Source organism: Anabrus simplex, chromosome 3, assembly GCF_040414725.1.
Source record: "Anabrus simplex isolate iqAnaSimp1 chromosome 3, ASM4041472v1, whole genome shotgun sequence".
Taxonomy (NCBI): Eukaryota; Metazoa; Arthropoda; class Insecta; order Orthoptera; family Tettigoniidae; genus Anabrus; species Anabrus simplex.
This window is the reverse complement of record NC_090267.1, coordinates 21,869,613-21,896,387: the sequence shown is the minus strand read 5'-3', so window position 1 is coordinate 21,896,387 and position 26,775 is coordinate 21,869,613.

Below are 26,775 nucleotides of genomic sequence, written 5' to 3'. Positions count from 1 at the left end.
CGATCATCAGGAAAAAGGATACTGACATTTTGCAAGTCGGAGCGTGGAATGTTAGAAGTTTGAATCATTGTGGTAGATTAGAGAATCTGAAAAGGGAGATGGATAGACAAAAGTTAGATGTAGTTGGTATAAGTGAAGTATGTTGGCAGGAAGAACAGGATTACTGGTCAGGCGACTACAGAATTATCAACACAAAATCAAACAGAGGAAATGCAGGAGTTGGTTTAATAATGAATAAGAAAATAGGGCAGTGGGTAAGCTACTACGACCAGCATAGTGAAAGAATTATTGTCGTCAAGATAGACACCAAAACAATGCCCACCACAATAGTGCAGATCTATATGCCTACTAGCTCAGCGGATGATGAGGAAATCGAAAGAGCATATGAAGAGATAGAAGATTTAATAAAATATGTAAAAGGCGATAAGAATCTAATTGTGATGGGAGACTGGAATGGAGTGGTGGGCCAAGGAAGAGAAGGTAATACAGTAGGAGAATTCAGATTAGGACAAAGAAATGAAAGAGGAAGTTGGCTGGTTGAATTCTGTACTGATCATAATTTAGTCCTTGCCAATATTTGGTTCAAACACCACAAACGAAGGCTTTATACATGGACAAGACTTGGGGACACTGGAAGGTATCAAATAGACTTCATTATGATCAGACAGTTATTCAGAAACCAAGTGATGGATTGCAAAACTTTCCCAGGAGCAGACATGGACTCCGACCACAACTTGCTGGTCATGAAATGCCATCTGAAGCTGAAGAATTTGAAGAAAGGAAAGAATGCAAAAAGATGCGATCTAGCCAAGTTGAAAGAAAATAGTGTGAGGGATTGTTTCAAGGAACATGTTGCAAAAGGAATAAATGAAAAGGCTGAAGGAAACACAATAGAGGAAGAGTGGATAGTCATGGAAAAATGAAGTCAACAGGGCTGCTGAAGAAATGTTAGGAAGAAAGAAAAGATCAACTAAGAATCAATGGATAACTCAGGAGATACTAGACCCGATTGAAGAATGACGAAAATGCAAGAATGCTAGAAATGAAGAGGGCAGAAAAGAATACAGGCGATTAAAGAATGAAGTGGATAGAAAGTGCAAGGTAGCTGAGGAAGACTGGCTGAAGGAGAAGTGCAAGGATGTCAAAGGTTGTATGATCCTAGGAAAGGTAGATGCTACATACAGGAAAATCAAGGAAACCTTTGGAGAAAGGAAATCTAGGTGTATGAATATTAAGAGCTCAGATGGAGAGCCACTTCTAGGGAAAGAAGACAAAGCAGAAAGAGGGTAGGCACATATCCAACAGTTGTATCAAGGTGAAGATGTAAATAATTTGGTTCTGGAACAAGAAGAGGATGTTGATGCTGATGAAATGGGAGACCCAATTTTGAGGTCAGAGTTTGACAGAGCTGTGGGCGACCTAAATAGGAACAAGGCACCAGGAATTGATGACATTCCCTCTGAATTACTGACTGCCTTAGGAGAAACCAGCATGGCAAGGTTCAGATAAATCAATCAAATCAATCTCTACTGATCTGCATTTAGGGCAGTCGCCCAGGTGGCAGATTCCCTGTCTGTTGTTTTCCTAGCCTTTTCTTAAATGTATGCAAAGAAAATGGAAATTTATTGAACATCTCCCTTGGTAAGTTATTCCAATCCCTAACTAACCTTCCTATAAACAAATATCTGCCCCAATTTGTCCTCTTGAATTCCAACCTTATCTTCATGTTGTCATCTTTCCTACTTTTAGAGACACCATCCAAACTTATTCGTCTACTGATGTCCTCCCACGCCATCTCTCCACTGACAGCTCGGAACATACCACTTATTGCAGGTTATAAATTCATCTTTTTTGTCCGTATTGAAGATCTACTTGTGATACAAATTCTTATAATTTTGTTAATTACCACCTATTCAATAAGTGGTATGTGTGATACAAATGCTTATAATTTTGTTAATTACCACCTATTCAATACAATTTTTTAAATTATAAGAATTTGTATCACACATACCACTTAGTCGAGCAGCTCATCTCCTTTCTCCCAAGTCTTCCCAGCCCTAACTTTGCAACATTTTTGTAACGCTACTCTTTTGTCGGAAATCACCCAGAACAAAACGAGCTGCTTTTCTTTGGATTTCTTCCAGGTCCTGAATCAAGTAAACCTGGTAAGGGTCCCATACACTGGAACCATACTCTAGTTGGGGTCTCACCAGAGACAGAAATGCTCTCTCCTTTCTATCCTTAATACCCCTAAATACTCTCATAACCATGTGCAGAGATCTGTACCCATTATTTACAATTCCATTTATGTGATTACCCCAACGAAGATCTTTCTGTATATTAATACCTAGGTATTTACAATGATCTCCAAAGGGAACTTTCACCCCATCAATGCAGTAATTAAAACTGAGAGGACTTTTCCTATTTGTGAAACTCACAACCCGACTTTTATCCCCGTTTATCATCATACCATTGTCTACTGTCCATCTTACAACATTATCAAGGTCATTTTGCAGTTGCTCACAATACTGTAACTTATTTATTACTCTGTACAGAATAACATCATCTGCGAAAAGCCTTATCTCTGATTCAACTTCTTTACACATATCATTGATATATATATATAAGAAAACATTAAGGTCCAATCATACTGCCTTGAGGAATTCCCCTCTTAATTTCTACAGGAACAGATAAAGCTTCACCTACTCTAATTCTCTGAGTTCTATTTTCTAGAAACAGAGCCACCCATTCAGTCACTCTTTTGTCTAGTCCAATTGCACTCATTTTTGCCAGTAGTCTCCCATGATCTACCCTATCAAATGCCTTAGACAGGTCAATCGCGATACAGTCCAATTAACCTCCTGAATCCAGGATATCTGCTATATCTTGCTGGAATCCTACAAGTTGGGCTTCAGTGGAATAACCTTTCCTAAAAATGAACTGCCTTCTATCGAACCAGTTATCAATTTTGCAAACATGTCTAATATAATCAGAAAAAATGCTTTCCCAAAGCTTACATACAATGTATGTCAAACTGACTGGCCTGTCATTTTCAGCTTTATGTCTATCACCCTTTCCTTTGTATACAGGGGCTACTATAGCAACTCTCAATTCATTTGGTAAAGTTCCTTCATGCAAACAATAATCAAATAAGTACTTCAGATATGGTATTATATCCCTACCAATTGTCTTTAGTATATCCCCCAAAACCTGATCAATTCAAGCTGATTTTCTAGTTTTCAACTTTTGTATCTGACTGTAAAAGTCATTGCTGTCATAGGTACATTTTAATACTTCTTTAGTATTAGTCACCTCCTCTATCTGGACATTATCCTTGTAACCAACAATCTTTACATACTGCTGGCTGAATAGTTCTGCCTTTTGAATATCCTCGCATACACACTCCCCTTGTTCATTAATGATTCCTGGAATGTCCTTCTTGGAACCTGTTTCTGCCTTAAAGTACCTATACATACTCTTCCATTTTTCACTAAAATTAGTATGGCCACCCATTATGCTTGCCATCATGTTATCCTTAGCTGACTTCTTTGCTAGATTCAATTTCCTAGTAAATTCCTTCAATTTCTCCTTACTTACACAGCCATTTCTAATTCTATTTCTTTCCAACCTGCACCTTCTTAGTCTCTTTACTTCCCTGTTATAATATAGTGGATCTTTACCATTGCTTACCACCTTTAAAGGTACAAACCTATTTTCACATTCCTCAGCAATTGCTTTAAACCCATCTCAGAGTCTGTTTACATTTTTATTTACCGTTTTCCACCGATCATAGTTATTAAAATCTCCCTCATGCCTGTTTTATCAGCCATATGGTACTGCCTAACAGTCCTCATTTTAATCTCTTCCTTTCTTTCACATTTATTTTTAATTACCACAAAAACAGCTTCGTGATCACTAATACCATCTATTACTTCGGTTTGTCTCTAGAGCTCATCTAGTTTTACCAGCACCACATCCAGCATATTCTTCCCTCTAGTTGGTTCCATCACTTTCTGAATCAGCTGCCCTTCCCATATTAACTTATTTGCCATTTGTTGGTCATGCTTCCTGTCATTCACATTACCTTCCCAATTGACATTTGGTAAATTGAGATCATCCGCTACAATCACGTTCCTTTCCTTATCGTTTCCCACATTTAGTGTGTAAGATGTATGAGACAGGAGAAGTCCCGTCCGATTTTCGGCAGAATGTTGTTATACCTATCCCCAAGAAAGCCGGTGCTGACAGGTGTGAAAACTATCGCACCATTAGTTTAGTATCTCATGCCTGCAAAATTTTTACACGTATTGTTTACAGAAGAATGGAAAAACAAGTTGAAGCTGAGTTAGGAGAAGATCAATTTGGCTTCAGAAGAAATGTAGGAACACGTGAAACAATCCTGACTTCACGTCTGATCTTAGAGGATCGAATCAAGAAGGACAAGCCCACGTACATGGCATTCGTAGATCTAGAAATGGCATTCGATAATGTTGATTGGGCCAAGCTATTTAAGATTCTGAAGATGATTGGGGTCAGATAGGCTACCGAGAATGAAGAATTATCTACAATCTGTATAAAAATCAGCCTGCAGTGATAAGAATCGAGGGCTTTGAAAAAGAAGCAGCAATCCAGAAAGGAGTGAGGCAAGGTTGCAGTTTGTCCCCCCTCCTTTTCAATGTTTACATAGAACAGGCAGTAAAGGAAATTAAAGAGGAATTTGGAAAGGGAATCACAATCCAGGGAGAGGAAATCAAAACCTTGAGATTTGCCGATGATATTGTTATTTTATCTGAGACTGCAGAAGATCTCGAGAAACTGCTGAATGGTATGGACGAAGTCTTGGGTAAGGAGTACAAGATGAAAATAAATAAGTCCAAAACAAAAGTAATGGAGTGCAGTCGAACGAAGGCAGGTGATGCAGGAAATATTAAATTAGGAGATTAAGTCTTAAAGGAAGTAGATGAATATTGTTACTTGGGTAGTAAAATAACTAACGATGGCAGAAATAAGGAGGACATAAAATGTAGATTAGCACAAGCAAGGAAGAGCTTTCTTAAGAAAAGAAATTTGCTCACTTCAAACATTGATATCGGAATTAGAAAGATGTTTTTGAAGACTTTCGTGTGGAGCGTGGCATTGTATGGAAGTGAAACATGGATGATAAGTAGCTCAGAAAGAAAGAGAATAGAAGCTTTTGAAATGTGGTGTTACAGAAGAATGCTGAAGGTGAGATGGATAGATCGAATCACCAATGAAGAGATATTGAATCGAATTGGCGAGAGGAGATCGATTTGGCTAAATTTGACGAGAAGAAGAGATAGAATGATAGGACACATCTTGAGACACCCAGGACTTGTTCAGTTGGTTTTTGAAGGAAGTGTAGGTGGTAAGAACAGTAGGGGTAGACCAAGGTATGAATATGACAAGCAGATTAGAGCAGATGTAGGATGCAGCTGTTACGTAGAAATGAAAAGGTTAGCACATGATAGGGTGGCACGGAGAGCTGCATCAAACAAGTCTATGGACTGATGACTCATACAACACAAGGCTTGCAGTAGTGGTGGTATGGAAAAGTGCAAATTGGCTGTAGTCAATTAGAAATGTCTGATTCCATCAAGACAAGTGATATTAGGCCCAATATGGAAGTAATACACAAGTTAGACTCACTTTTATCATGTGAATTTTTTGGTGGGTATTTTGAGATGCCAGGGTTAATATATGTTTCTGGGTATGCAGTAAGAACAATATCCAAAAGGATAAGCTGTGACACATATTTAGGTCTCTAGCAGAGTAATGAAACATATTTTTTTAAATTTCGTGTGGCTATTTCTAGCTGAGTGCAGTCCTTGTAAGGCAGACCCTCCAATAAGGGTGGGCGGCATCTGCCATGTGTAGGGAATTGCATGTTATTGTGGTGGATGATAGTGTTAAGTGTGGTGTGTGAGTTTCAGGGATGTTGGGGACAGCACAAACACCCAGTCCCCGAGCCAAGGGAATTAACCATTTAAGGTTAAAATCTCCGACCCGGCCGGGAATCGAACCCGAGACACTCTAGACCAAAGGCCAGCATGCTAACCATTTAGCCATGGAGCCAGACAAATGAAACAGATGACACCTATTTTGAAGAACTACAGAGAGGTGGGTTAGTGGTGCCATCAGATTGTATTGTGTGTATCTGCGTAACAGTGACAGGAATATTTACCTTGTTGGTATGTAAAGACTACAAGGTAGACTGCCTGGATTGTGAAAATCATAAAGAATGTCTCTTCTCTCTAGCCAGAGCTGCTTTAGGAACAGATGAAAAATCAATAGTTCTGGTTTGAATGTGGTCATTGTGGGTGTGACAATAATGGTCTGATAGATTGTTCATTATCTATATTTTCTAATGTCATGTTAAATAGAAAGCAGATGAATAATAAGTTATGTCAGCAGTGAGGATAAAAGCATTAAGCGGAGGAAGATAGCAATGCTCCACAATAATTGAGTTTGTGAGTACTGTTCTTAAAGTGTTTTGTTTTTATTCATGTAAAATGTACATTTCTAACTTCAGTGAATGCATTTACTGATGTGTGTGTTTCTTAGCATAATTTTATGACGAGTATGCAGTTATCATTATCACCGTGTTGGTCTAAATGTAGTGAATATGAGTAAAGTTATTCAAAGTCGGACACGCCCCCTTTTCTCTCGGCCTCCGGTTGGCAGATAGATACAGCATTGCCAAGCGTACCTTCCGGCTTTAACTGTAGATGGCTCTGGTACAGACCCACAGCAAGTAGTGGACACTCGCACAGCAACATGCAGCATGTGCTGTGAGGAAAGGTTAGTAGGGGTACATGTTTGCCAAGGTCATGGACACTGATATTGATTTATTCGCTTGCAATGCACATTCGTCAGTATGATAGTCTCAATGTCTATGTAGTTCTATCAGTGTCTGTTACGGTATTTGTTTAGTGTGTAGTCAAATACTAAATACCGGGCGAGTTGGCCGTGCGCGTAGAGGCGCGCGGCTGTGAGCTTGCATCCGGGAGATAGTAGGTTCGAATCCCACTGTCGGCAGCCCTGAAGATGGTTTTCCGTGGTTTCCCATTTTCACACCAGGCAAATGCTGGGGCTGTACCTTAATTAAGGCCACGGCTGCTTCCTTCCAACTCCTAGGCCTTTCCTATCCCATCGTCGCCATAAGACCTATCTGTGTCGGTGCGACGTAAAGCCCCTAGCAAATACTAAATTACTTTTTAATTGTATAATCACACCGTACTTCCATTTAATTGTAGGCCTAATACATCTGTAATTGTTCCTTTGGTGAAACTTTCATTGCAGGTATAGTATTGAATTAAAATCTCAAAACAATTATTATTAGTACACCAACTTAAGATGGTAACTGTCAACCTTTACCTCTCTGACAAAATTTGCTCAGAGACCATAAAAATCTTACCATTTTCTTTCAAATTTGATGTCTCTTCCACCCCTCCGCTATAATCTATCCGCCAGATCTGGATATGTTATATAATCTAAAAATGTTTATCCCACGTCCAATTCCCAATCGCCGCTGCTGATTCAAAGGAAATGAATACATTGGTGTACAGTATAGTTGGATTTTCGTCGTCCGACTCGTTGGCTGAATGGGCAGCGTACTGGCCTTCGGTTGAGAGGGTCCCGGGTTCGATTCCCGGCCGGGTCGGGGATTTTAATCGCTTCTGATTAATTCTTCTGGCTTGCGGACTGGGTGTTTGTGTCCGTCCCTACACTCTCCTCTTCATATTCACACAACACACTACACTACCAACCACCACAGAAACACGCAATAGTGATTACATCCCTCCATATACAGTAGAGTTGGCGGCAGGAAGGGCATTCGGCCGTAAAACAGGGCCAAATCCACATGTGCGACGCAGTTCGCACCCGCGACCTCACACGTGTGGGAAAAGCAGTAGAAAAAGAAGATACTGTAGTTGGATTTTCGTCGCGGTACACACAACTTTTTATTGCTACTTTTCAACGTCACACTAACACATCGAAGGGTTTCGGCGACGGAGGGACGGGAAAGAGCTAAGAATGGGAAGGTAGCGGCCGTGGCCTTAATTAAGGTAACGTCCCAGCATTTGTCTGGTGTGAAAATAGGAAACCACGGAAAAACCATCTTCACGGCTGCCGACAGTGCGACTCGAACCCACTATCTCCCGAATGCAATCTCACAGCTGCGTGACCCTAACCGCACGGCCAACTCGCTCCGTTAACAAATTCTTGGAATTTGTGGCAATTGCGAACTTTGACACATTGTAGCCTACTGAAACTCGCAACAAATTTTATTTCCAAGAAAAGTAAGTGCTGCACGGTAATAATTCAATTAATAAATTCCACGAGAAGCATTATTGTCCCTTGAATTTTCATTACCGGTACTCACTACGGTACCCAAAGTCTCAATATGAGCTGTTTACGTACATCCTGATGTGATAAATTTAGAGAATACGGTAAGCATGCAAAATACTAAAAATTAAAGATCTATCTTTCAACAGCCACAATGTATTATCCAAACAATGCTCTCAATCACTATAGTACAACTTGTAACATTCGCTTACAGCGTCTCAATCCAAACTCGAACACTTGGATCGGATCAGCTGATGGGCTTGGAGCGCTTTCGAAAGTGCGGCCTGTACAGAAGGAAAGAAAATAATTATACAATAACGAAGGCAGTAGCTATATCTGCATGTTCTTCGCAATACCAAATACTTGGCAATATGCATGAAACTATGCGACGCACATATCGAACTTTAGATTACGGGAGTAGCAGTAGACTGTGTTGTGGGAGTAGGTCATAACCTCGCGTGAGATAGGCCTATAACTTCTGATAACTTCATACCCAAGATTTGAATTACGTCACCCGTCATCTCAAGGTTCTTAACCCTCTACTGCATGAATTATTTTTCGTTTTCGTTTGGTGAAGAACATTTCAAGCTTTAATGTTCAACATACGTTCAGTGTATTAGATGTACCAGACATATAGTACGTAAAAGGTGTATCTCTCCTCAACTCAATCCCCCCTTCCCTCCTCGTGATACAAGGTAACTTCCTGCCCCTGCCGTACTGTTGGCAATTCTACTTGCATACACCCACGCCTCGGAAGGACAGAATGTGACGACAGACAAGTGTGCTTAATTCTAAGGTTGCTCGAACGTAGGCTTTTAAAAATCTTATAACAAGAAACCGACAGTACTAGGAAGATTATTATGATAATGCTTTTAAATTTGGAAACTTTCGGATTATTCACAAAGTGGGAGCGGGATTCCCCTGTCTGATGATTGAGATGCTCGGTAACTAACTGCGCAATCGCTGTACTGAAGCAAATACTGTATTTCTACTTATTCTCTTTGCTGTATTTGACTGAAGCTCGTCTACGTGACAAGTAAACTACGTCTTCATATGCTGTTCGCAACGGCTTCATTTGAAGCGATATAAAACTGATATCACGGTAAGAATTCACTTTTATTAATGTTTCATGAAATAGCCAATAGGGGTTAAGAAGCAGAATATGAGAACGATTATCTTGCTTTTATCACATCTCGTCGCTTATACTGTAGGTACTTGAAATCTATACAATCAGAACAGGTTGAATTAGGCTACCCTCTGTATTTATTTATTTATTTATTTATTTATTTATTTATTTATTTATTTATTTATTTATTTATTTATTTATTTATTTATTTATTTATTTGTTTGTTTGTTTGTTTGTTTGTTTGTTTGTTTATTTATTTATTTATTTATTTATTTATTTATTTATTTATTTATTTATTTATTTATTTATTTATTTATTTATTTATTTATTTATTTCGTAAAGGGCAGCTGATAGGCAGAGCATCTAATAATGTTTTACAATGGATTAAAAGAGAAAGTGAGTTAAACTAATAGAGGTGCAATACATTTAGTTTTTATACAAGCTGCAAGAGTTAAGAGAACCGATATATTCATTCCTCTCATGTAAATGTTTTATGGCACGAGCAGGCACGTATTTTTAGAATTGTTTTTTACTTGTTTTACTTTTTACTTCTCATCGGCGACGATGGGAGAGGAAAGGCCTAGGAGTTGTAAAGAATCACCCGTGACCCTAATTAAGGTATGGCCTCATCATTTGCCTGGTGTGAAAATGGGGAAACCACGGAAAACCATCGGTAAAACTTCCGTACCCGGTGTGCGAAAATGACGTTAGAGGCCCAACATGGCGCGGCTCGGGCGACGTCATGTAAAACTCGGCAGGCTGGCCAACTTATGCATTCTTAGTGACACATTGGGCTGGATTGGTTAGGTCAGGGGAGTGACAAGACCATTGTGCGGGATGGATTAGGTCCGGGGAGTGACAAACCATTGGTCTGGATTTGTTAGGTCCGGCTAGTAACTAGACCAGGGGCAAGCAAAGGCGGTCTGCGGGCATAAGCCCCCAGGTTAGAGCCGCAAAGCGGACCTTAGGCCTCTAGTATCCCGTGTGACACCATCATTGGTCTGGATAGATTGGGGTAGGTTAGTGACAAAACCATTGGTCTGGATATGGTTCTCTTATTTTTAGCGAATACGGCAGCCCTGTACTTGCACACGATGTGAGCTCTGTCGGAGACAATGCGAAGCTTGTCTGGTCAATAGGAACACAGCACATGGTCGCATTCAGCTGATTTACACAGTCTCGGTTGTAATTCTGCTATATAAGTAAGAATACTTTGTGGGGCAGGACGGTAGGTTTCTAGCAAGCATAAAGGAAAGATCTCTCCTTTCTGCTTCTTGAGGTATCGTCGCAACATAATTTTTACATTCCCTAACTCTGCACACTGGGTACAGAAGCAGCACTAAACCATCTTCAGGGCTGCTGACAGTGAGGTTCAAACCCACTGTTTCCCAGATGCATGCTCACAGCTGCGCACCCCTAGCCGCACGGCGGCACGTATTTAGAAATGGATTTCGGGGGCGGTCCAACATTTACTAAGAGTTAACATTTTACCTAAATTTCGTGAATTCAGAATATTTATCTATAAAGTACGTTTCTTTTTAATGGTGTGTGGCCTCTGAAGAGGGCAAAGCTATAGAGTTTTGTTTAATACTTAGGTTTCCACTAGTAGTGCTGAGATAAGGGTAGAAATTTACAAAGAGGGCCGCAAGGATCATTACATGACATGTTACTTTAAATGCTGCTATTCTCACCTAAAAAATGATTGTGGAATAGAGATGTGTTCAATACACTTGCCAGCGACCAACCAGCCCGCCCCTAGAAGCACGTTTACTTTTATAACCAAAAATACTGTTTTAGACACCATAGTTCATTGCTTATGCAGTACTATTAACAGTGATTGGTTGACGTATGGGAGAAGATGACGTCATTGACATCTAGGATGAGGCCGAGATTGTGGTACCAACCATTGCAGGACGAAAAATTATTAAGTGGCCAGCGAAGTTTAAAAGTATCATGACGTCGGACGATAGCCTTACACTTTCTCAATTCCTCCTTTTATCTCGAGGCTTACGGTGAAAAATAAAGGTCATTTATTAGCTTTTAACATATTTTTTCACATCCAGGCCAATCTCTGTCATGAGATTGCGCCACGGCGCATACTGTCCGCACGGCAAGAAAAATAAAGTATAGCCATAAGAAACCAACAACTAACAGTTGGCAGCATTGTCTTTCCTCTTGGCACTTGCTGTCTGCGCTACTAGTGGGACAGTGAACTCACGTGCGTCGCCTAGTGGCCCTCTTGCGGTCCTCTTTGTAAAGTTCTGCCGTGATAAGTAGAGGTGAGTGGTGAAGTTTATTATCTATATATACAAAATAATAGTTTTGTCTGTACATTGCTCAGAATTGGAGAATAATGGTATTTCTGTATCGGTCATGTCCACAGTAATAAGGAAATATACTTTTTACTTTTCCATAATGTCTGTCTGTCTGTCTGTCTGTCTGTATGATTCTCGTGACAGAAATTGGCCTGGATGTGCAAAAATACATTAAAGCTAATAAATTACCTTTATTTCGTGCCGTAAGCCCTGAGATTAAAAGAGGAATTGAGAAAGTGTAAGGTTATCATCCGACACTATGACACTTTCAAACAACGCAGGCCTCTTTAGTCTTTTTTCTTTTGCAGTAGTTGTTTACGTCGGTCATTGCCCATGATCCTCGGCAGAAGCAATGGGTAATGGCGCCTGGACCACTACTTTAGATTATAAAAGTAAATATACTTCTAGGGGCGGGTGAGTTGGACCCTGGCAGGCGTAATGAACGCATCTCTCCTCCATAGTCATTTATACGTAAGTATAGCAGCACTGAAACTAACATATTATCAAATAATCCTTGCGGAGTGGACTCTATATTTCTACCACCATTTATCCATGGAGCCGGAATACAAAGGACTGATAGTGTTATACAAGATTTTTGGGGATATAACAGGACATACAAATTACTATTGAATGAGTGTACTGAATTCTTCTTCTTCTTTGTTTGTATCAGCCTACAAAGGACAACGTAATTTCAGCGGTCATCTTGAGCTTTGATCTTTACCTAGTGTTCCTTCATTCTTTCTTTCCTCCATTCACGTCTTTCCCATCTTTGGCCTTTCTTGAAATCACTGGTGCTCTTAGGCCGCTATTAGCCGTGTTCGACTAGTGGCGCAACTAGTTGCTCTGGCGAGTCATGTACCATTGGATCAAATGGAGCCTATTAGCCAGGGGCGACTAGTGGCGCAACTGAGCAACTAGTTGCCGGCCGTCATCTGAGCCGGCAACGGCTCTGGCGACTTTTAGTTGCTGAAATGCGTGACGGGGCATTGCAGTAAATGTAGCCTATTAGCCGTGGGCACTAGTGGCGCTACTAATCGCCCGGTGTACCTCCCCGCGCATACGGAAATGTCACTCAAGTTTGTGTTCTCACACCAGCTTGACATAATGCAGATGATGGAATGCAATTGAATCAGCAATCCACCTAACCATTATCTTTCTTCATTACCTTGTTTGGTCTCGTGCTGTGGCAGAGTGAATATTTTACTTATTGTGATAGTTTATTTATTGAACATAGAGACATCAAATAAACTACAACAGCAAATGAAGGAGATGGCAAAATAATTTGAAAGTCAAATAAATAATGAAGACCATTTTTGACTTAGAATGAAAACCGGTCACTTGGGATTCCAGAACTTAAACTTACACTGACAAAATAAAAACAGCAGTATTTTAAAGAACTTTATTCCAGAATTTGAAGCAAAACCCGCAAGCGAGAAGAATACTTTAGGTGAGTATTATAATATTTTTTTGCTAGTGGCTTTACGTCGCACCGACATAGATAGGTCTTTTGGGGATGAGGGGATAGGAAAGGGTCAGGAGTTGGAAGGCCGTGGCCTTTATTAAGGTACAGCCCCAGAATTTGCCTGGTGTGAAAATGAGAAACCACGGAAAACCATCTTCAGGGCTGCCGACAGTGGGATTCGAACCCACTATCTCCCGGATGCAAGCTCACGGCTGCGCGCTCCTAACCACACAGCCAACTCGCCCGGTGTGTGAGTATTATAAAACGTTTACTACTCTTATATGGAAATACAGTATGTAATGCCCATATAAATTCTATAATCGTTTACATTTACAAGTACCATTGATTCATTATATGGCTCTATTAGTTAATTACAGCTCAACTGGGAAACACTTGTTTAGTCCTATGTCGTTTCCTGTTATTTCTTCTTTTATGTGGCCAAGCAGTTCGCAAAATGACGACTTTGACATGCGCAGGTAATTGAAAAATTTACTATCATCCTCATTTAGATCGTCAAACAATGTATAATACACTGACTGACAGAGCAAATGCAACACCAAGAAGGGGTGGTTCGAAAGGGATGAAAGTTGGGGAAAAAACAGAGACGGCACGGACGAATAATTGATGTTTATTTCAAACCGATATGCAGGTTACACAATGCGCACGGCATCGACTCGGTAGGATGTAGGACCACCGCGAGCGGCGATGCACGCAGAAACACGTCGAGGTACAGAGTCAATAAGAGTGCGGATGGTGTCCTGAGGGATGGTTCTCCATTCTCTGTCAACCATTTGCCACAGTTGGTCGTCCGTATGAGGCTGGGGCAGAGTTTGCAAACGGCGTCCAATGAGATCCCACACGTGTTCGATTGGTGAGAGATCCGGAGAGTACGCTGGCCACGGAAGCATCTGTACACCTCGTAGAGCCTGTTGGGAGATGCGAGCAGTGTATGGGCGGGCATTATCCTGCTGAAACAGAGCATTGGGCAGCCCCTGAAGGTACAGGAGTGCCACCGGCCGCAGCACATGCTGCACGTAGCGGTGGGCATTTAACGTGCCTTGAATACGCACTAGAGGTGACGTGGAATCATACGCAATAGCGCCCCAAACCATGATGCCGCGTTGTCTAGCGGTAGGGCGCTCCACAGTTACTGCCGGATTTGACCTTTCTCCACGCCGACGCCACACTCGTCTGCGGTGACTATCACTGACAGAACAGAAGCGTGACTCATCGGAGAACACGACGTTCCGCCATTCCCTCATCCAAGTCGCTCTAGCCCGGCACCATGCCAGGCGTGCACGTCTATGCTGTGGAGTCAATGGTAGTCTTCTGAGCGGACGCCGGGAGTGCAGGCCTCCTTCAACCAATCGACGGGAAATTGTTCTGGTCGATATTGGAACAGCCAGGGTGTCTTGCACATGCTGAAGAATGGCGGTTGACATGGCGTGCGGGGCTGCCACCGCTTGGCAGCGGATGCGCCGATCCTCGCGTGCTGACGTCACTCGGGCTGCGCCTGGACCCCTCGCACGTGCCACATGTCCCTGCGCCAACCATCTTTGCCACAGGCGCTGCACCGTGGACACATCCCTATGGGTATCGGCTGCGATTTGACGAAGCGACCAACCTGCCCTTCTCAGCCCGATCACCACACCCCTCGTAAAGTCGTCTGTCTGCTGGAAATGCCTCCGTTGACGGCGGCCTGGCATTCTTAGCTATACACGTGTCCTGTGGCACACGACAACACGTTCTACAATGACTGTCGGCTGAGAAATCACGGTACGAAGTGGGCCATTCGCCAACGCCGTGTCCCATTTATCGTTCGCTACGTGCGCAGCACAGCGGCGCATTTCACATCATGAGCATACCTCAGTGACGTCAGTCTACCCTGCAATTGGCATAAAGTTCTGACCACTCCTTCTTGGTGTTGCATTTGCTCTGTCAGTCAGTGTATATCATAAATGGCTTTCACGGTCATGGGGAGTAACATTTTTTGGAAACGGAGAATTCACTTCTCCTTTAGCAGTTTAGCAATCCCTATTTGCTAACATGGCAAGACCATGCGCTTGGTCTGCCACTGCTAAGCAGAGTCCTGGAGGGGCGTGCCAATCCAGCTGATGAGTCCAAATGGCACGTCTGGGCGAAACTCTGCAAATGCACACGGCCTAACCACCCAAAAGTTGGTTCTATTCAATGTATAATATAATCCTCTAGTCAGCCAAAACACAAATATAGGATGTTTCCGTACTTTCCTAACCCTTCGGTTTTTCCTTTTTAATAGAAGAGCAAGAAGAACTTCGTAGGACGCCATTCTCTCAACCGACTATTCCCCGGTATGAACCAAGCAAGTATTCACAAGTTGCGCCACTGATCGCCCGGTACTTAAATCCACTGGCAACTAGTAGTTGCGCCACTAGTCGGCCATAGCTAATAGCGGCTTTAGAGTTTCCTCCTGAATGGGTGATTCCTTTGCTTTGTAGAATCAGAGAAAATTGCTAGACCATCTGCAAAAGCTAGGCAATCAATTGAAAGGTTCATGTTCTTGTAACCCAATCTTACACCACTTTGGAGCCCATCATTTTTAATTTCTTTGCGCCACTCATGGATAACTTTTTCAAAGACACAATTGATGAGCAGGGACAAATTATTATTATTATTATTATTATTATTATTATTATTATTATTATTATTATTATTATTATTATTATTATTATTATTATTATTATTATTATTATTTATGAGAATAAGCCCATTAAGACTACGCAAAGTACTTAGAGGCGTGCATTTGCCTTCCTCTGAGCACATATTTCTTTCATTCTTTTACTTTGGGCTTCCTTTCTGTCTTCAGAACAGGTTGTTCCAGTCTCCTTCTTTGATCTTTCCTCTTGGTCAACTTGCCATTTATGAATTTTGGATCTGAAGATTACCCTGTTTTGGACATCTGCTGGTGTAATTCCTGCCTGTTTCAAATCAGTTTTAATTTCACCAATCCATTTCATTGTGTCGGTTTTAGCCTTACTCCTATTTTCATAGAATTAGACTTTGTTTGGTATATATTATTATTATTTAGTTGTGGAAAAGGATTTAAATATGGCCATTTTTTTTAAATCCGATACTACTATTTCTCACACACATATAATCATCTGAATAAAATTTGATCACTGTAGTTTATAATCTATATAAAATAATAGTTTTGTTTGTACATTGCTCAGAATTGGAAAATAATGGTATTTCTGCATCGGTCATGTCCACAGTAACAAGAAAATGCACCGAGCTCGATAGCTGCAGTCGCTTAAGTGCGGCCAGTATTCGGGAGATAGTAGGTTCGAACCCCACTGTCGGCAGCCCTGAAAATAGTTTTCTGTGGTTTCCCATTTTCAAACCAGGCAAATGCTGAGCCTGTACCTTAATTAAGGCCACAGCCGCTTCCTTCCCACTCCTAGCCCTTTCCTGTCCAATCTTCGCCGTAAGACCTATCTGTGTCGGTGCGACGTAAAACAACTAGCAAAAAAAAAAAAACAAGAAAATGCACTTTTTACTTTTCCTTAATTTCTGTTCGTATGTATGTACATGCATCACAGAAAACGGTTCAAGAGAATTTAATGAAAATTGGTATGTAAAGTCGGGGGATGAGACACTACAATCTAGGCTATAAATAATTTTATTTACGCTGAGTGAAATGGTAGTTTAGGAGAAGGCCTAAAATTTAATTCTCAAATATTTATATTATTAGTGGCCCTATCAATAAATACTACATAACTAAAGTTATATAGAATTACATTTCTGATCATTTATGTCTTGTAAATTTTTACCATACTGGCTATGATAATGCAGATATTCATGATGTATTTTTGTTGCTAAGTCCATATCAGCACCGTGCCACGAGAAAATGGGTTAACAGAATTTAATGAAAATCGGTATATAGAGTCGGGGAATAAGAAACTACAGTCTAAGCTATAAACAATTTTTTTCACCGTGAATGAAATTGCAGTTTAGGGGAAGGCATCTAGAATTTAAGTAAATTGCTACCTCACGCAGCTTCTAACAGGACATGGATATTTCCGGAAATTCCTGCATAAAATGGGCCGAGCGAGTGACGCAGCATGCATATACTGTGATGACATCGACGATATATTTCACACCTTCTTTGTGTGCAGCCATTGGACGATTCAGAGAAGATGCGTGGAAACTGAACTAGGAGAACTGACAACAGATAATATTATTTCTGCAATGCTGCGAAACCAGGAATCCTGGGGTGGCCTGGCAGTGTATGTGGAGGATGTCCTTCGTCAGAAGAAGAAGAAGAAGGATTTGGAAGCGTACGAACATTCATAAAGGAGAAATGAAGAAAGAAGAAGTCTGAAAGACAAAGCACGATATCACCCTGAAGTAATGCGAGAGCGGTTCTGGGGTGATGATACACATCGTGGAGTGCGGACCCTTCACAAGTGTCTTTTGAAGATTTTCCACAATCCCTCATTTAAAAAATTATTATTTATTTGCGTGTGGACCCTGTTGGATCACGCATTACATTTATGATTCGCCTTTCTAACAGACCATATTGCTTTTGTTCTTTCACTGTGTGCCTGTTTCCTTTCTTCTGACCACTTAGTCCCTGATCTCTTAGGGACTTCATTCTCTGGCTTTACTACCCAACTATTTATCTTGTGACGGTAAATATTTCTGCCCAGTATTTCTGATGGTTTTATCTGGGCCTTTTCCAGATCATTTTTAACATCTTGTATCCATGGCACGTTCTTCAGTTTTACGTATGTTATTAGTCCTATCGAAAGTACTACATAACTGAAGTTATAGAGAATACAATTTCCGATCATTTATGTTTTATTCAGTTTTACCAGAAACTAAATGTGAAGGCCTGCAATATTGAAAGCGCATAACATTGATCAACAATAACATTGCATTGACCATTGTTTATTGTCATTGATGCCGCCACTCAACTCTGATAGATGGGATTACTGCTGCGTACCGAGTATAAGAGCCTGCTTGAATACTAGCAGGAAATAGCTGGGGTGTTAGAACACTTTCTTCTTTAGTGTGCCATTCCTCAGGTTCATACCTTTTTTGATACTGCTGGTACGTAACACACTGGTTTATCATAGTATTCCAGCTATTCGATCCCTACTCTGACGCACTGAGGCTCACTTAGTAATATTAGTAGTAGTAGTAGTATACCCTGGACTAGAATTACAATTTTCGCTTACTCCAAATTATAGCACAACAATTTACTAAATAACTCAAAGTTCAACACTGAAAAGAGCCGTTTCTTAAGAAAAGCTTCTTTCTCTTCACTTTTATTACATTCTACATTGCCAGGCTGAGTGGCTCAGACGGTTGAGACGCTGGCCTTCTGACCCCAACTTGGCAAGTTCTATCCTGGCTCAGTCCGGTGGTATTTGAAGGTGCTGAGATACGTCAGCCTCATGTCGGTAGATTTACTGGCACGTGAAAGAACGTCTGCAAAACTGAATTCTGGCACCTCGGCGTCTCCGAAAACCGTAAAATTGTACTTAGTGGGACGTACAGTATGCGCACCTTTTAGTGATACATTCACACCCTAGTGAATTGGTCGACCTTGGTTATCTTCAAGATTCGTATTCACAACCTTTGAAACACAAACTATGAATCGCTTATGCATCGCTGTGCGACATCTGGCGTACACTTTACGTACTAGTACTGTTGTTGTTTAAGCAGCAAAGCCAAACTATAGAAGTCATGCTAGGAACAAGATTCGCATCGGGAAATGTTACCGTATATAATGTTAAATAATGCATGTGTGACACAGTTGTTGACGTAAGATAAATGTTTAGAAAATTCGTATTGATCGACCATATTATCCATTCAGTTCAGATTTCATTTCCATTCAGCTGGCAGTATAACCGGAACCGGGAGAGCTCCCTCCTTACTCCTCACCCCTGTACAAAATAATATCGCTAAAAGGTGCGCGGCCTATAAAGCCAGTAACATTATTATCATTATTATAAATTCTACATTCACTTTATTCAAAATTAGAGTGGGTTTCTCCTCCAGCTTGGAGGAAAAATTTAGTAAAAGGGCATAGTCTTTGCCCTGGGACTATCCACTATTCGACCCCCCTCCCCCGCCGAAAAAACAGATTGAGGCTGTCTGCGGCTTGGTCATTCCAGCTCTAGAACTTTGGACTGTTAGATCGGCAGCGTAGTACTGTTGCGAGTGATAAATATCATTATTGATCCGTATTGAAGATACTATATGTAGGATGCTAAAAGTTTTATTGTGTCCCCTATTCAATACAAGGGGGCACAATAACACTTTTATCATCCTACATAGCATAGTACTGTTCGTTAAAAGTGAGAAAATGTGTGGTTTTTCATTTGATAGAATATTTTATATGAAAGCATTGCTTTTAATCCTGCCATTCCTACTGACATCATTGTAATGACCTATGTTCATTTCAGTTGGGTAAAACAACTAAGTCAGTCTTTCTGAGGATGTAAAAAGGCAGGTGGAGAGTGAGTGTCTGCCATTATAAGAAATACTCCCCAACCTGATTTTGACTGATGGTAGGCAAGCGGGCCTACCATTACAATGAAAATTCCCTAATCCAGTCTTCTATGAGAAAAGATGTTTGATGATTTCACCGCCGCGTTTCTGGGGTGACGTTAAGAGCTGTGCAATTGAATACAATCTTGCTCACAACGTGTACACTACCTAACCTAGAATTCTGCATACAATGTAGAATTCCATAGGAAAGCGCGGGTACATCAGCTGGTTATTCCTAAGTTGCTGTCACTGGCGGCTAGTGGACCGGCAGCCACAATACTTTTTCCCACACCTCTTTCTTGACAACTTTGACAGAAAAGAGAAGAGCAAATTCAGATCTTAAGGCTGCCCTTATCAGCTGTTTTGCCATTTGGCTATACAATGATGATTACATTTAAAGTATACCATCACTGAGGATCTGATGTAAAAATTATGTATATACAGAATTAGTCAAGCTTTTTTTGCCATACTAGATAAACTGGAGGTAAATAAGTCCCCTAGGAAAGTAATAGCTCAGAGCTATGATGGTTTGAATGTGATAAGCGGGCAATGCACAGATGCACAGAAATTAATGCCATGTACAAACATGCGCACTTTGTTCATTGTTATGCCCATCAATTGAACTTGATTATCGAGCACTGTGTAACCCAAAACAAGCAAGTAAACGGTTTTCAAAATAGCAATTTAAAAGCATTTTACATGTTTTTATCCAAATCTTCCAAACGGACAGCTGTACTAGAGGTGATCGTTGAGAAACATGTCCTGAAAAATTCTGCAGCTAGATGGGATTTTAGGGCAGGATGTGTAAGAACTCTTTTTGTCTCCAAAAATGAACTCGGTAAAGATTTTTGATGACTGTAATGTTTGTTCAGGTTGTCTCAGAGAAATCTTATCACAGATCAACTGAAGGCATGCAGAATTTTTTTTTTTTTTTTGCTAGGGGCTTTACGTCGCACCGACACAGATAGGTCTTATGGCGACGAAATGACTAGGAGTTGGAAGGAAGCGGCCGTGGCCTTAATTAAGGTACAGCCCCAGCATTTGCCTGGTGTGAAAGTGGGAAACCACGGAAAACCATTTTCAGGGCTGCCGATAGTGGGATTCGAACCTACTATCTCCCGGATGCAAGCTCACAGCTGCACGCCTCTACACGCATGGCCAACTGCATGCAGAATAGATTGAGTCTAAAAGATCATTCTGTATAATTTTAGATAGTCCCAGAAAAGCACGACTGTTAGGTTTTTTCGACATGCCTCTTTAAAGTAGAGTCTAGCTCGACCATTAAATTACCCAATCCAAGAAAAATTCCAGGATTATTGGATGAATTGGTTTCATTGTGTTCTCGCAGTGCAAACTCAGATTTTCCACAAAACTAACGCAGTCAATCAGTTTCCTGAATGTGTAACGGTTTTTTGATACGTCCTCCTTGAACTGTTTAATTTTCAACCTATACGCACTATCTGACCGGCACCTGATGTCTACTTTACCAAACATCGCAAACTGTATTCTGTTGTTTAATGTTTTTCACTAGATTTTTTTTCCTTACGCAGTGATTTAGGTCCATAACACCAGTTAATGTCCATTGAGATCACGAGAATTCATAGCCATGTTGCAAAAAACACATTTCTTATCTCACATCCACACAACCAGTCTACATACTTGTACAATGTGCGATTGAATTTTCTGGTAGAGCCAGCTTTATTTTTGCAAGGATTCTGAACCTGTGTAATAATTTTAAATCAGGTTTCAGAGGTCCTAGCCTTTTCAGTTCTAATCTACTGTCGAAAGAAAGACGTCTGCTCTTGAAAATAATGTCCACAGATTTTTTCAAAAGCAGGAATAATTAAACACCCTAAGATGTAAGCATAGTTAGAATAAATATGAAAATTAAAAAAAGGGAAGATATTTAAGATTTAAGCACTGCGAGTGCAGTTCATCTATTTCAACTCTAGAGCACAGCATTATTATTTTAATAATAATAATAATAATAATAAACACAGATTTAAAAAAAATCATGATATCATTATCACCACAAGCGGTTCCAAAGCACAATCACACCGGTAAATTAACAAACACTACTTTTAAAGCTTAGTAGCGTACAGAATAATCACCACGAAGCACAAACCTAAAGAAAGATAACAACCAAAGAGTACAACTATGGACCACTATCACCGCACTCATTCAAGTTTCCCGCGCGAAAACAAACTCGCTTACTGCTCCCAACCCTCATGAAGTGCTGGATGCAAGCCAGAGGTCTGTGCTACTTCACCTTTGCAATTTGAATCAACATTCCTGGCCTCAAATGTTACATTTCATGATCATTATTATTTTTTGTCTTGAATAATTAAAAATCGGGCAAATAAGGTCATGAATTATTATTTAATGACATTATATGCAGCCATGTCTGGCGCATGCTTGTAGAGGGGTTTGTGAAGATGCCTTTACTTCGTATGGACTCTGCCGAGCTTAAAGCCTCTTCCCACACCCTTCGTCCCTCTGAAACCGTCCACCAGCATACTTTCACTTTACATCACTCTCCCCTCATCACCACTATATCCTGGGACGGAAACTCGAGAGTCTGTGCCTTATCTTCAACTCGAAAATATTTACCAGTGAACTGCGCGCTAAAAGTCAGTCACCTAAGTTTGATATTGACTAACAGTCTTCTTTATTGATGAGAATTTACAGTTTTACGATGAAATGTAATTTTCTTAGCGTTATTTGAGTCCAGTTTTTTACTTCAGATATCCAAGGAAATTTTTTTAAAAACTTTTCAGTCCCTAGGGAAGACACCTTCCGGGAGTCCTTATGGGCCGCCATTACTGGTTGCTGTATAAATTAAAAATATTATATGTTGCCATCGACGCTTTCATGGTCCATACTTATAGACATGATATAGGCTTTTGGGCTTATGCCTCATCAAGAAAATAAAGTGAAAGTAACCTTGTAAATTTCATTGTTAATGTGAAGGTGGAAAATGTGATAGATTCAGGTACTTCTTTCCTGAGTGTAGTTATAAGGCGATGTTTGTGTTTGTTAATTATCCTTTCTATAAAATGTCTGTTAAACCCATTGAATTTTGTATTCAATTTGTTTTTTAGATCCTTGTTGGTCATAGATATCGTCCCTGCTCTGGCAAACTAGCGAAACTGACAAACTAAGGAATCTGTAGTTCTGAAGTTCTGGTCTAGATTTTGTTATTTATATATTGTCTACCCTCTGACAAAGTCTCACATCTGCAGCTCATTCTGTATGCCTAACACATAAAACCAATAATTAAATATAAAAATTGATTTGACATGAGTAATCACAACTTCTTTCAGCTCTCCTAACCTTTTGACAATTATCAGATTCGTTAGTTTGCCAGAGCAGGGACGATATGTTGAAAGCCCGATGAACTAAGCTATTGTATGTCACTTGTTTGTGAGACTGGGGGTGCACTGAATCTTGGCGAATAGTAGAAGCGGTTTGAGTTGGTTTCCTAAATATTTTATAAGTTAAAGAATCTAAGTGTCTGGTGATAGTTAAATCTAGAAAGTTTATTTCTTGGTCTATTTCGGTTTCTAGTGTGAATTTAATGTGAGGATCAATATTGTTGAGTCTGTGGAGGATAGTGGTGGTGTTGGCTGATTTTTCGTCCATAATTACGAATACTTCATCAATATACCTAGCCCAGAAGTTGACGTTGTCAAATTTATTGTCAGTTTTGTTGTGTTCAAGGAATCAGGGCTGGCGATCCTGTCGGTATATGACACCATCAAAAGTTAAAAAAGTTATTGTTAACGATTAGAATTTAAAACTGTTATGAAACCTTGTATCTCTAATTTACTCAAGTGGCTGTATTTGTTTAAATTATTCTGAATTATAGGAATTAGTTTGGGTACTTGTATGCTTGGGTAGATATTCACAATGTCGAAAGAATGAATGGAGTAATCAGGTTGTACGTTGAACTTATTTAACTTATCTGTTAGCTCAGATGTGTTTTTTATAGATTTTTTAGATGGAAATTGATAGTATTTTTTTAAGAAACTTTGGATGAATTGTGACATTTTGTGTAAGGGACTTGGTCTGTAATTAATGATTGGGCGAATGGGAATGTCATCCTTGTGTATTTCAGGGAGAGCTTTAGCGGTAGGGAGACCTGGGTCATACTTATGAGTTTAGCTTTTTCTTGGTCAGTGAATAAAAAGGAAGTGTTCTTAAGAGTTTGTTTAAGAAGTCTTTGAACCTTTTGGGTCGGGTCTTTTTTGATTACGAGAAAGAGCTGTCTGTAAAGGAACTACTTTTATTTTATTTTTTATTTTTTGCTATTGGCTTTACATCGCACCGACACAGATATGTCTTATGGCGACGATGGGACAGGAAAGGGCTAGGACTGGGAAAATGGGAAACCACAGAAAACCATCTTCAGGGCTGCCGACAGTGGGGTTCGAACCTACTATCTCCTAATACTGGATACTGGCCGCACTTAAGCGTCTGCAGCTATCGAGCTCGGTAAGAAAATTTTTGTTTTGCTAATAGGGCCTATATTCTTTTTTATCTATTACCACTGTTGCATTGCCTTTGTTATGATAAGTTTGTCTTTTATCTTCCTTTTAAGGGCGTATACACGTTTTGGTTCAGCTATTAATTTCTTTTTGTTGATATCCTTGGTGGGGTTGGTTAAATTATTTCGAGAAAGAATTTTGTTCAATTTCCTTTTTACATTGATTCTTAGTTCATCTTGTGTATCTGCTGGCATTTTGTTGATGGCTAGCTCTGATTCTGTAACCATGGTAGTGGTATGTTCAAATTGGGCCAATTGTGTTTAGGTCCTTTGGCTAGAATTGAGTGTTCGTCTTCACTTAAGGGTATCTTCGATAGATTTATGACAGGTGGGTGAAACTGCTTGCAATCATTCGTAATTCTGTTATTATCTCTAGTCTGCTTATTGTTAAGTTTAGAGTTTTTTAACTTATCCAGTTTCTTCTCCAAGTTTTGTTGTTTCTTGGATAGTTTGTAAAATAATTTATTCTCTACTAGGTGATAAAAAAGTGACCATTGTGCATAAAAAAGTGACCATTGTGCATTTGAAAGTAAATATAATCCATAACAGAGTCCATTATTCTCCTAGGTAACCTATCCTCCTCCATTCGTCTCACATGACCTCCCACTGAAGCCAGTTTATACGTACAGCTTCATCCATCAAGTTTGTTTCTAACTTAGCCTTTATCTCCTCATTCTGAGTCCCTCCTGTCATTGTTCCCACCTGTTTGTACCAGCAATCATTCTCGCTACTTTCATGTCTGTAACTTCTTACTTATGAATAAGATATCCTGAGTCAACCCAACTTTCACTCCCATAAAGCAATGTTGGTCTGAAAACAGACCGATGTAAAGATAGTTTCGTCCGGGAGGTGACTTCCTTCTTACAGAACACTGTTGATCGCAACTGCGAACTCACTCCATTAGCTTTACTACACCTTGATTCAATCTCACTTACTATATTACCATCTTGGGAGAACACACAAACTAAATACTTAAAATTATCTACCTGTTCCAGCTTTGTATCACCAATCTGACATTCAGTCAATCACTCACTACTGATCTGCATTTAGGGTAGTCGCCCAGGTGGCAGATTCCCTGTCTGTTGTTTTCCTAACCTTTTCTCAAATGATTGCAAAGAAATTGGAAATTTATTGAACATCTCCCTTGGTAAGATATTCCAATCTCTAACTCTCCTTGCTATAAATGAATATTTTCCCCAATTTGTCCTCTTGAATTCTAACTTTATCTTTACATTGTGATCTTTCCTACTTTTAAAGACACCACTCACACTTATTTGTCTACTGATGTCATTCCACTCCATCTCTCCTCTGACATCTCAGAACATACCTCTTATGATATATATATTGATTCCCATAGGGAACCTGAAATATTTGTCCCGAATGAGTAAATTTATAATACCAATATAAATGGTCTGTTATTGGACATTATAAATTTTCCAGCTAACTCATTCCTGGTTGCCAGTGTTTTGCCCCAGTGTGCTAAGTTGGGCTCATCAGTTGGTAAATAGCACACCCACGGTATGCACTAGCCATGCGTCTTGGTACTCGTAGTTGGTACTCCCAGTTCACCAGGCTGAACTGAAGTGGAACACGTTCTGCAGGTTGCCAGTATTACGTTGAGATAAGGCTGGAACACCTAGGTCGGCTTGATATGGGTTTGAGTCTTAAATTTTCAACATTCTGGACGTTCTCCGACAATGTTGCGAGGTAATCACTTGTCACATAACTTACACGAGTGTCTACAATTACACAGTCCCCCGACACGTTGGTTTAACAGTACTGTTTAATTTAACATGGTTGTGATATGCAGTAGAATTCACTCTTAATCTTGTAGACAGAATTTATAAGTTCACTAAAGATGAAGATGCGGGTATCATCAAGATTGGAAGAAAATAAAGCACAGTTCATGAATAGAAATATTGAAACTGAAAATTGTTCGCACACTTGGCACAGTTCGTGGTGGTTTTCCACTAAATAAAGGAGCACTTGACATTGAAAGAAATGTATGACTGCTCTAGAGTTTATCAATGACACTGCTGTCAGTCATGCAATAATACTAAACACTTTGACAAAGAACTAATGTTGAAATGAAAAGCACAGTTCGTTGTTAGGTGCACTTGACATTAAAAAAAATAGGTGATTATTCGAGAGTTTATCAAAGACACTGCTGTCAGTCACACACAAATAATTTACACACTGTTCAGAATAAATAATAGACAATTTTGTTTGAATTGGATAAAGAACACAGTTTGAGTTCGGAGTGAAACCTTGGTGTCATAGCACACGGTTATGGTAATCACTTGCATTAACATTCATGTGAATGTTCGAACACTTTCATAAACACCCTTGTTGATGAATGAAATTATGCTGACTGAGATTTAACAAAATGCCACGGTTAATAGTATAACGTAGTAGTGTCACA